Source organism: Oryctolagus cuniculus, chromosome 11 (assembly GCF_051225735.1).
Source record: "Oryctolagus cuniculus isolate XC-2025 breed Fujian yellow rabbit chromosome 11, ASM5122573v1, whole genome shotgun sequence".
NCBI classification, from domain to species: Eukaryota; Metazoa; Chordata; class Mammalia; order Lagomorpha; family Leporidae; genus Oryctolagus; species Oryctolagus cuniculus.
The window spans coordinates 18,523,740-18,535,919 of record NC_142877.1 but is presented as its reverse complement, the minus strand read 5'-3'; the positions used below and the strand labels follow the sequence as shown (position 1 = coordinate 18,535,919).

The following is a 12,180-nucleotide window of genomic DNA, read 5'->3' as shown; positions in this document are numbered from 1 at the left end:
CCTGACCGGAACTAGAACCCGGTGTGCCGGCGCCGCAAGGTGGAAGATTAGCCTAGTGAGCCACGGCGCTGGTGGTACCATGCAGTTTTAATTGACATAGCTATGAATATGAGTTGATATCAGTTATTGTGATGACTCCAGCTTCCCCCATTTCAAGGATCATTTTGATTTTTCTGGGGTTTTGGTATTTCCATATTAATTCTGTTATTTCTTTTTCTAATTCTGTAAAAATGTCACTGGTATTTTGATATGAATTGTATTGACTCTGAAGGTTGCTTTAGGTAGCATGGACACTTCAACAACATTAATTATTCCAAATCCATGAGCAAGGAATACCTTTACATTTTTATGTGTTCTTGATTATTTCTTTCAGCAGTGTTTTATAATTTCATTGTAGAAGTTTTCTATTTCTTTGACTAAATTTATTCCTAAATGTTTAATTTTTGTAGTTATTGTGAATGGAATTTCTTTCTTGATTTCCCTTTCAACAAGATGACTATGGTATATAAAAATGCCAGTTTTTATATGTTGATTTTGTAGCCTGTGTCTTTACTGAATTGGTTTATCAATTCTAACAGCTTTTTAGTAGATTGTTTAAGTTTTTCCACATACAAAATACTGTCATCTGCAAACATGGATATTTTGATTTCCTCCTTTCCAGTTTCAATGCCATTTATTTCTCTCTCTTCCCTAATTGCTCTTACAATATTACACTGAATAAGAGAGGTGAAAATGGATATCCTTTTCTTGTTCCAAATCTGAAGAGAAATGCTTTCAGCTTTTCCCTTCAGTATGATATTAGCTGTGGGTTTGTCATATATAGTCTTTTTAATTTTGAAGCAAGAATCTTGCATACCAAATTTGATGAGAGCTTTAATCATGAAGGGATGTTGAAACTTATCAAAAGTTTTTGTACTCTATTGATATGATCATATGGTTTTTCTTCTAAATTCTGTTATTTATTGCACTATGTTATTCAAATGTTATTCAACATTTGTGAACCCTGAACCATCCTTGCATTCCTGGGATAAAAACAACTTGATTATGATGTATGATTGTTTTGAAGGAGTATTTTATTTGTTTTGTTCGTATTTCATTGAGAATTTTTGCATATTCATCAAGGATACTGGTCTTCAGTTTTATTTTTTAGTTGTGTATTTGTTTTTGATATCAGAGCAATAGTGGCCTCATAAAAACATTTTGGCAGTTTCATCCTTTTCAATATTTTGGAATAGTTTGAGAAGTGCTGGAGTTAGTTACTCTTTAAGTGTTTTGTGGAATTTAGTTGTAAAGCCTTCACATCCTGGACTTTTCTTTAATGGAAGACTTTTAATTATTCTTTCAATCTCATTACTTGCTGTTTAGAGTTTATATGTCTTCTTGTTACAATCTTGGTAGGCTGTATTATCCAGGCATTTATCTAGCCTTTTGAGGTTTTCTAATTTTTTAGCATATAGTTGTTCATGGTAGTCTCTTACCATCCTTTGTATTTCTGTGGTATCAGTTGTAACGGCTCCTTTTTCATCTCTAATCTTATTTATTTGAATTTTCTCTTTTTTCTTTTGTTAGTCTGGCTAAAAGTTTGTCTATTTTGTTTCTTTTCAAAAAACTAGCTTTTCATTTGGCTGACTTTTGTATTGATTTCTATAGTTAGTTTCAATTTCACTTATTTCTGCTCTGATCCTTTGTTTCTTGCCTTGTGCTAATTTTGGGTTTGGGTTTTTCTAGTCCTTGAGATGTATCATTTGATTCTTTATTTGAAATCTTTCTTTTTTTGATGTACTCACTTACTATTATAAACTTTCCTCTTAATACTACTTTTTCTGTATTCTGCAAATTTCAGTATTTTTTATTTTCATTTTCATTTGTTTCAAAAAATTTTATTTCCTTTTTAATTTCTTCAAAGATCCATTGATTATTCAGGAGGCAAACTGCTCAATTTTCATGTATTTGTAAATTTTGTATTCTTCTTGTTGATTTTTACTTTTATTCCTTTGTGTTCTAAGATACTTAGTCTGATATCAATTTTTTAAATTTACCTATACTTGATTTGTGACCTCATATATGGTTTATGCTAGAAAATGTTCCAAGTGCTGATGAGAAAAATGTATTTTCTGTAACTGTTGGATAAAATGTTCTGTAAATGTCTGATAGGTCCATTTGCTCTATAGTATTGTTCAACTCTAACGTATGGGATTATGCACTAGCAGGTAGAGGCATGGAGCAGAGGCATGTAAGTGTGATTCTGGGGCTTGTACCCTGGCCACCCACCACCCTGAGCCAAGAAATGCAGAAGATTCCTCAAGTCTAGTCCTCCAGGCCTGGGAATCAATTGCTTCTGACACTGAGTCCCAGGAAGCAGAAGGGTCTTCCCTGGGTTGCACAGGGTAGGTGAGCAAGCATGGCTCTGGGCCCTGTGCCCAGCAGTACCACAGCTGTAAGAGGCAGAGGGGCCAGCTTTCTGCCTTGTGAATCACCCTGGCTCTGGCTCTGGCTCCGAGAGGCTACTGGGAGTGACAGGTTGCTTGCTGTCACCTCAGATAGAATGGAGTTTAACAGCAGCTGCATCACAGTAGCACAAACCCGGGGCTCTGGGAAGAGATGGACACAATATGAGTTCCTCTCTCAGAGCAAAGCAGTTGCTCGGGCACCAGCCAGCTTCCTAGACTGAATTTAAAGACATTCTCCTGCCTTTAGGGCTGCAGATCTGCAGTGGGGGTGGGGGTCCTGGGGGTCTCTGTTTACCTTTTCCAGCAGGATGGCTGTGAGGCATCTTGCTCCTCTCTCAGGCTTTCAAAGTCTCTGTGCTGTCAGAGTTCTCGTCACTTCTTTACTGAAATCTTCCCTCCGTCCGTCTCCCAGAATGCAGTCCTTTCTTTACTGTCCCGGTTCTTCTCTGTGGTGGAGGTGACTGCAGGGCCTCTCTACCCAGTCGTCTTACATCTCAGGAGAACATTCTTCAGCAGAAAAGTCTAAGATTGCAAAACAAAGTGCAAAATCAAGAAGAGTTGATAAAAAAAATCCACTATTTGAAACTAAGGGGGAAAAAAGTGTATGTATCCCAGGCAGAAAACAAAACAAAGCAAAGGAAAAACAATGAAAACTCCATTGTTTATAAATGATTACAAAGAAAAGAAAAGTCAGGCTAGGATGACCTCATAACTCTCCTTGATGAAAAACTGAAAATAAACAAAATGGCCCACAATGTGGAAATGGTTAGATATACGTACAGTACAAACAGATGTTTGAATATTATGCAACCATCAAAAGCAATGTTAAGCATGTGTTCTTAATGAGATTGGAAAGTGTATGATAAAAAGGTTTGCAAAGAACTCTAGTCACCAAAAACACATATAATATGCATGTCTGTCATCTATCACGTTGCTTTATGGTTTTTGTGTACCTACACACACAGGGAGAGGAGCACCGTCAGTGTAATTTCCCTATTCTGTATTGCTCATGGCTTAATTCTCTCAAGAAATCAGTAATAGTCTGTCCACAGCACAGTGAAGGACACTGCAGATCACAGAGGTTATGAGGTTTTCCATCCAGAGAGTAGATGACATAACCAGGATTCCAGTAAAAACCTAGAATGTGTATTTTTCCCATTTCACTCCATTGGAGCATTGAGGGAGGACCAGAGGAATCCACAGCCTGAGGGCAGTTAGGGCCTCAGGGTCCTGGTGCTATCAGCACCAGAAAGGCTGGACAGTTGGGCCTAATTTTCCTTCACCCAGCACACATGGCAGTAGTGACCCAACTCCATCTGGTCATGATCTCACCTCCAGGGAGCCTGCTAGAACAACAGAATTCTGCAGAAACCCAGAGCTGAATAGCTGGGTAAATGATGGGTGTTCCACCAATTTGTTGAGATGTCAGTTTCCTGGTATAATTTCCTTAGGCCTCTGTGATAATTCTCTGTTTAAGGCAAGAAAACCCTAGGGTGAATGTTTCTGCCCACTCTTCCAGAAAAGCAGATCAGGAGTCAATTCACAAGATCATAGCCAGCTCTGAGATGGCCACGTTTTCAGAAGAAACATTTTGTAAAGTCAAATTCCCATGCTGGGTTTGCTGGGGACTCTTCGACTTCAGGGAGTTTAAAGACAGACATTGACAAAGCAACCGAAAAATATACCATCCCCCAAAAGAGTACCGGTTAGAGGAAAGAGTATTTGTTTTGGGCGTTCAAGTTCTTCACGATGCAAGAATCTTTATTCATCTCCTCCTTGACTCATTTATTCCTTTAACATCTTTATAAAGCACCAGGCGCAATGCTGGACTCACAGGGTGCAAAGAAGCTTCAAAACATCGTCCTCTGCTGCCAGGAACCAACCGTCTGGAAAGGGAGGGGGTGTGTGTTTAAAAAGGAAAACCAGTGACATAATCCCCCGTGTGGTTTAGCAAGTTGATTCTGTGAGAGAAGCAAGTGGGAGAACTGTCTTAAAGTGCAAAACCGTTTCTTTAAATTAAAAAAAATCCAAAGACATATAAATATAAGACATGAGCCAGATGTGTTATCACATTGATGACTTGTGGGTTCTTTGATCAAGAAGAAAGAACTAGAAGAATCAGAATATAAGGGTCTTCACATTTATCTTTTAAAATGTCTTTCTTAAAAAGAAGGTCCAAAATAAACACAATACGCAAAATATACACACAGTATGACTGCATTTACGTGAAGTTCTAATCTAGGCAGACAAACCCATGGACAGTCGTTAGCTTTGGTGGGGCGAGGAGCTGTGAGGGATAATGTGAAGGAGGCAACGGGAAGGTTGGGAATATTCTGGTTCTCTTTGTAGTGCTGGTCATATTACTATGTTCACTTTGTGAAAATCCAGCAGCTGTACAATTATGCTATGTGCACTCTTCCATATCTATGCCACACTTCAATTAAAAGATGGTTAGATAAAGATAAGATGACAAGATAGGATGGAATGTGGCAGAAAGCATTTGTTGATTTGGAATGACAGATACACTGATGTTTCTGTAACATCTCTGTATTTTGAAACACTTTCTGATTTTGTAAATAATAAAAGGTTTAAACCTCAGTTGCTCTATAGAGGGGTTAAACACTGGGATCAGGAAGACAGCTAAAGAGTCGGTGCGACAGTTATTCTTAAGTGTTGAAAATTAACTGAAATGTGATCCCTGTTAAACATAAGAGTGGGAATAAGAGAGGGAAGAGATGTATAATTTGGGGCATGCTCGGGCTGACTTGCCCCAATTGGTAGAGTTGGAAACATACCAGGGGATTCCAATTCAATCCCATCAAGGTGGCATGTGCCAATGCCATCTCACTACTCCAAGTGATCAATTTCAGTTCACAATTGATCATAATGAAAGGACTAAGAGTCAAAGGGAGCACATAAACAAGTCTAGTATCTGCTAACACCAACCGATAGAATAAATAAAGGGGAGAGTGATCCAACATGGGAAGTGAGATACTCAGCAGACTCATAGAATGGTGGATGTCCTAAATAGCACTCTGGCCTCAGAATCAGCCCTAAAGGCACTCGGATCTGGCTGAAAAGCCCATGAGAGTATTTCAGGCATGGAAAGCCAAGACACTCTGGCAAAAAGATCTCTGTGAGTGAGATCCCAGTGGAAAGAACAGGTCTTCAAAGAGGGAGGTGCCTTTCTCTGAAGGGAGGAGAGAACCTCCACTTTGACTATGACCGTGTCTAAACAAGATAAGAGGCTGAGAACTCAAGGGGCTTCCATAGCCTTGGAAACTCATAACTGGTGCATAGGGAGATTACTGATGCCATAAACAGGAGTGTCAATTGGTAAAGTCAACAACAGGAGTCACTGTGCACTTACTCCTCATGTAGGATCTCTGTCCTTAACGTGCTGTACACTGAGGCTTAATGCTATAACAAGTACTCAAACAGTATATTTCACTTTGTGTTTCTATGGGGGTGCAAACGACTGAAATCTTTACTTAATGTACACCAAACTGATCTTCTGTAAAAAAAAAAAAAAAAAAGAAAGAAAGAAATTATCAATTCCCAACTTGACTCTCACTGGGATTAAACATGACAATAGGTCTGATCTGATTTCATCATCATTTAAAAAAAAGCATCTATTATTTTTCACTTTATGTTTTTGTGTGGGAGCAAACTGTTGAAATACTTACTTAAGGTATACTAAGCTGATCTTCTGTATATTAAGATAATCGAAAATGAATCTTGATGTGAATGGAAGGGGAGAGGGAGTGGGAAAGGGGAGGGTTGTGGGTGGGAGGGACGGTATGGGGGGGGAAGCCATTGTAACACATGAGTCGTACTTTGGAAATTTATATTCATTAAATAAAAGATTAAAAAAAAAAAAAAAAGAGTCGGTGCGAGAGCCCAGGTTAGAGATGAGACTCAAGGTTAGAGAAGATGAGACTCAAGCGAGAATGACAATAAGAAAGAAGAGGAAGGGTTGATGAAGAATTTATGGGGCCTGGTAACCCCAAGCCATCCCTCAGATTGCTTTGCAGACTGTGATCAATCCATCTGCATGATCAATACTGCACACCAGGATCTCATCCAGCCTTGAGCTAGGAAACAGCCCCCATGATCTGTGAGGTGAGATGCATTTGGCCCTGAAACTCCCTTCCCCAAATACCTCCCTTCACCTGGCCTCTTCTGATCCCAAATGCTCAGTATGTCCCAAGACTTTCAATTGCTTTAAATACTAGATAGGAAATTCCTGGGAGGAGTGATCCATCACCAATTCGGGCAAATCAGAGGACACCAAGTCCACAGCAGCACTTATCCAAAGAGAACTAGAGGAGGAGCAAAGGAGTGGGATGGCCAGTCCTCACCTGTGACACTGGTGGAATTCCTCTCTCCATGCTCTCGTGGGCCCCTCCTACAGAAGAGGAATGACTGATCAGATTAATGAATACAAAGACGTTTATCCATTGTGCCATGTTTCCCAGGACAGGGCTGTTTCTGTCCATTCTTCCCTCTATTCTCTCTCCTTTTGGACATGCATACTCTCAATCAGAGCTTACTTCTCTATATCCTCTGTGAGGTCAGTCCATGGGACAGCTACCTGCCCAGAGCAGGACAAAAGGACCTCTGCTCTCTTGACCTTCTCAGCCTGTATCTGTTTGATGAAACTCAGCCAGCCCAGCACCAAAGACCTAGGGAGAGGGAAAGCTTAATGTTCCCTGGACTGGATGGCACCAGTGGCTCCAGTTCTCTACCCCTTCCTGCATCTATGTCCTCTGTGTGTACCTTGGCTTACTATCCACTAAAGACAAAAGATGCTCATATTTTTCTGCCCCACTGAGGCTGGACTTGCCCATGGGATTTGTTTTGGCTGAAGGAACATGGGTAGAAGTGACAAAGTGCCAGATTCAAGCCTTGATGCTGGGAGACTCAGGTGTTTCCTCTCAAATGCTTCTGCTCTGCTCCAGCCATTGCCATGAGGAGAGCAGGCCCCAGTCGGCCTCCTTGTCCTTGGAGAAGCAGGTCAGCCAACCTGAAGCATGGATTCAAGCCCAGTCTAGATCAGCTTGTCTGCAGATAGATGAGCGATGATAAATGACTGTGCTCTACCAGTTTTAGAGTGGCTTGTTATGTAGCATATTATGGCAAGTGCTAGATGATACATGGCTCTCGCCCTCTGTTCTGCAGGTCCGTCGAAACAGGCATTATTTTGGGTTGCAGTGCTGATATCTTGACCAATCTGGGTGAATTCTTGTTGTTTTCACTCCTTCAGTCAGACCCCCAGGAGGACATGGGGGGAGATGCTGGGGGAGATTTCAAACAAGGGGACAAGTTTAAGGGTCCCTGTCTGGGGCGACAACGTCTCTCCTGGGCCTGGGTAGGTTTGATTTATGACTTTCATCCCAATATAATTAATTGTATTACTCTTCTCCCTAAAATGTTTGGATGAATAAGTAACAGTGACTCCAGTCAAACTCAACAGGATCTGACATGAAACATGTCTGCATTATAATAACTACAGGCATCGCTTTATAGTCAGTAGATAAATACAGGATTTTTTTAAAGCCACATTTCGGAAGGCAGGAGGCCTGGACAATGATGCCCATGAGAGCAGTTGAGGTTAAAAAAATCACTCTTTTCCTAAATGTAGTCTATCTGTATAAGGTTTTATAAAAGTGCTACAGGGTATTTTCTGAGAAATAAACTCCTTAATATGACTTCATAGTAAGAGTTCTATTTCCTTTATTCTCAGGAGTCCTAAGAAAGAAAAATATGCCCCCTGGCAGTGTTCCATAAAACTAATGATGTGGGGGAATATGTGAATAATTGCCTGAATCGCCAGGTTATGTCTCTGTTAGGAAACCTCTTGGCAATATTAGGAAGAGACTCAGGACAGTCAAATTGGAGTCAAGTGAAATAAACTCTTGCTGCATCAGCTCAACAATCCTGGGGGTCAAGGGAACTATGGAAGCCATTTCTACATTTGAGCCTCCAACTATTCTGGGTTCACAGCAACAGAGACTCAGGACAAGGGGTGGAAACGGGGAATGAACAGGGATGGGCAAGATATTGCTAAGGCAAATGCAGGTGAGACACAGCAACCCATGGAGGGCGGTACCTGGGTCATGGCTGTTGGCTACACATCTGAAAGTCAAAGACTGGTGCCCCGAGCTTTAGTTCTAAGTGGCAGAGGGGCCAAATGTGGCATCTGGAGGGTGTACGTGGGGTCTTGTCTAACAGACATCTTCTGCACTGGAGATACTGTGTAGGCTTCTTGCTGATCAGGAATCAGTATCCAATCATAGGCAACGCAAAGGTCTGGGGGGACAGTAAAGAGGAGAAAATACATGATTTTTACAAATTGCCAATTCAAAGAATGGCATGACTTAGCCTAGCTTCATTCCAGTGTGTGATTCAGAGAACTTAATTTCCTGAACCATGGTACCTGATGTTGTTTGAAGAAAACACCACAACATAATTTCATCACCAATTGAAGAGGAGGACTGGGGATCTGGAATGCTTAACAAACATTTGGTGTGTGCATTAATGTATTCTATCAGTATTTGTCAAGGTCTATTTCTGTGCCAGATACTGTGCCTTTGTCACTGGAACCATGGCACCTGCCCTCATGGAGCCAAGTTATACACTGGTCATTTGAAGAGCTTTAATTAAATACTACCCTCTATTGTTGCCTCTCACTCACCCCCAACCCTCCCCGTGATGAGGTGTGGGGAGGCGGTGGAAACAAGAGGTTAGGCCAGTGTGAGGCCATTAGGGGATGCTAATACGGCTCTCTCAGGAACCCTATTAGTTCCTGCGAGAGTGAGTTGTTACAAAAAAGAACAAATCCCTCTGCTCTCCTGTCTCACTCCACAATCCCTCCTGCACAGCTCCCGCCATCATGATCCAACCACCTCCAGGCCCTCACCAGAGGCTGAGCAGATGAGACCAGCCTATCTTAAACTTGCAGCTGCCAAAGCTGTGAGGCTGGCTAACACCCCTCCCATGTGTGAAAGGTCAGAAAAGACAGCCTAGTTCAATCTTAATTGTGAATGACTTTCCAATGCCTCGTTCACTTCCTGCCACAAAGCAGACTTGGGGAAAACAATTTTTGAATGTTGATAAATGAGGACATCTGCTATTCATTCAACACATATTAACAGAGGGCTTGTGTCAGGTACAGTTCTCGGTGTGTAGGATATGTCAGTAAAACACACACACACACACACACATACACACACACACACACAACAACAACCACCACCTCCGTCCAGGGGGTGCTTACTTTCCAGGTGGAGCAACACATTTATTTATGTCTTCAACAAACATTTATTGGGCAAAGACTCACAGCACACATGAAAAAGATGAGGTGGCCTGGCCAAACATGTTCATGGCAAATTAGTGCTGAAATTATTTTATTTGTTTTTGGCTTCTAGTTCGGTGAAGACTATGTCATTGTTCCAGTGTTGTCATCCTGGGAGTTTCCAGGGTCCCTTTTCTGCTCAGTGCTTCTGTCTCACTGTTCACCACTGAACAGAAAGAGTAGCACACAATGTTTGTGCTCCACCCGGGCCTACGGAATACATAAATGGGCCAATATTTCCTAGAGCTCACTCAACAAAACGTGGAAACAAGTAAGAAGATAAGCCTTAGGAGGAGCGCTCTTTCAAAGCAAAAGAGAGGAGAAAGAAGCAATTTTTCAAACAGCCCTTCAAAAGAAGTTGGGTGCGGAGGGTAAAACATTTGCAAAATGCGGAGAAGCAGGAGTTGTGGCTGATCTTGATCCACTACAGAGACCCGAGAAAATGGCCGCCTGTCTCAGGCTTTCATACAAGGTGATTGACATCATGCCTAATTTTTATGTCTCATTACAGGAGGAAAAAGCAGCACGTTTTTTTCTATTCTCTATTTGCCTTAAAGTTCTGAGGGTAATAAACCTCTTAGTTTGATCCTGAATTAGCTTATGCTTCTTTCTATCTATTTCCTTTATAAAAAAAAATCAATACCAGGTCTGTGCCACCTTGAATGGAGAGGAGAGCTCTGACTGGGTGTTGTCTTTGCTACTGGGACAATCCGTCAATCTGGATCATCTCGGGGGCCCCAAGTGTGGCAGAGCCATAGTCAGTTTTCAGCAGTAAGTGTTAAGTTATTCCAAGAGTTAAAGTTTTATGAAAAATCTAAGTGTGTCAAGCTACACTTGACAAAAGGCAGTGCTTCTTTTGCAAAAACCGTGGGCTGTGGGTCCAGTCTCCCATCATCTTGGAAACTCTGTGCCCAGCCAGCCACTGCCCGCTGGCCTGGCCCAGCTCCTGCCCCCACCGAGCTTCGGGAAGTGACTGCGGCAGTTCCCAGGCAGTCTGACCAGAGGCAGAGGCCCCTGGTAACCTTAACCCCACGTGGGCAGGCTCTCCTCAGAGGCTCTGTGCAACCCTGAAATTAACCGACAAGTTTCTGCAAGGGGAGGTGGACAGACAAGTGTGGGGGCTGTGTTTGCTACTCAGAGCCCAGAGGACACGAGTGCCTGAAAACTGGCTCCCCAGGCCTGGCAAGCAGCGACCCTTGAATGCAGCTGGCAGTGGCCCCAGTCTGCAAGGCAGGCTTCTTAAGAGCCAGAACAGGTATATAGCATCCTTCTCACTCTGCTGTGCACAGGCGTCACCGTCACCGGGGAGGGAAGAGGGCAGAGTCGGCAAGTGACTGAAGCCGGGCTCTGGTGAGGTCACAGGTGCAAATCTCACTCACAGTCCCCATGCACCTCATCGTGTTCAGGGGGACCAAACAACGTGCCCCAGTTTAACCTCCGCAAAGCTTGTATGACATGTGCATTTTTCTTTCTGTTGTATAGATAAGGAAGTCAAGAGTTCAGAGAAGTTAACTAAATTCCCAAGTCCACACAGCTAAATGGCTTAGACTCACATCCTATCTGTTGTAGGTTTCATGCTGTCTTTACTGTGCCAAACCGCACAAGCAAGGACAGTCAGATGTACTGAAGAGCATGGGCTCTACAGCCACACGACCTGGGGTTGAGAGCTGACTGTGCCGCTTCCTGTCTGTGTGACTTTGGGCAAGCTTCTTACCCTCTCTGTCTCAGTTTTCTCATCTGTAGAAGAGGAACCTTCACCGTACCTTCAGTGCTGTGTGAACAGGAGAATTTAAATGTGTTAATGTTTGTCAGGTACTTAGAAAACCATCTGGGACATAATGAAGACGTTATACACATACTAAAACTGTACGTTCTAAATTGTTAAATAAATAAGCCAAGAGCTCACTTTCCAATCGCTCAATTCAGAACACGACTTACAGTTCCCTCACGTCGCAGTGTCCGCAAAGTGCTTTGGCTGCAGTGGCCCCGTCGGCAGTCACAGCAGCTGTCCAGAAAAGAAAGGGATATTAGAACCACATAACAGAAAGATACACTGAGACCGGACAACGTGAGAACCTCTCCAAGGTCATTTAGCCGGTGAATAACCAGTGAGGTCTCCAACTTGGTCTTCCTCACCCAAATCCGTGCCATGCACACACTCTGAACTTCATGAGCTCCCGGACTGCGTATGCTGCAAGGAGTTTCCCCAGCCCTCCACAGAAGCCACGACTCCCGGTTCCAAACTCTGCTGTGCACTGCCAGTAGATCTTGCCTCTGCATTCAGGAGACAGAGGATTCTCAGGTTGACACACTCATGGCCACTCTGAAGCAAAGATGACAGGCTTTTGTCTTTTTGCACACGCCCATGCCCCA

General features: G+C 42.6%; 1 long non-coding RNA gene across 2 annotated transcripts in view; it reads right to left on the bottom strand.

The window, feature by feature from the left end:
• Positions 1-4,153: 4,153 nt before the first annotated feature.
• Positions 4,154-12,180, bottom strand: part of LOC108176599 (uncharacterized) — a 218,218-nt gene continuing 210,191 nt past the window's right edge. The window contains exons 1-5 of one of the 2 annotated variants that reach the window (XR_001793240.4): positions 11,944-12,127; positions 11,746-11,812; positions 8,563-8,762; positions 6,812-6,858; positions 4,154-4,336 (exon numbers count right to left, since the gene is read on the bottom strand). This is a non-coding gene — a long non-coding RNA (uncharacterized LOC108176599). Of the gene's footprint in view, positions 4,337-6,811; positions 6,859-8,562; positions 8,763-11,745; positions 11,813-11,943; positions 12,128-12,180 lie in introns of those variants that run through there. The other variant, XR_016215835.1, reaches the window with a different exon arrangement.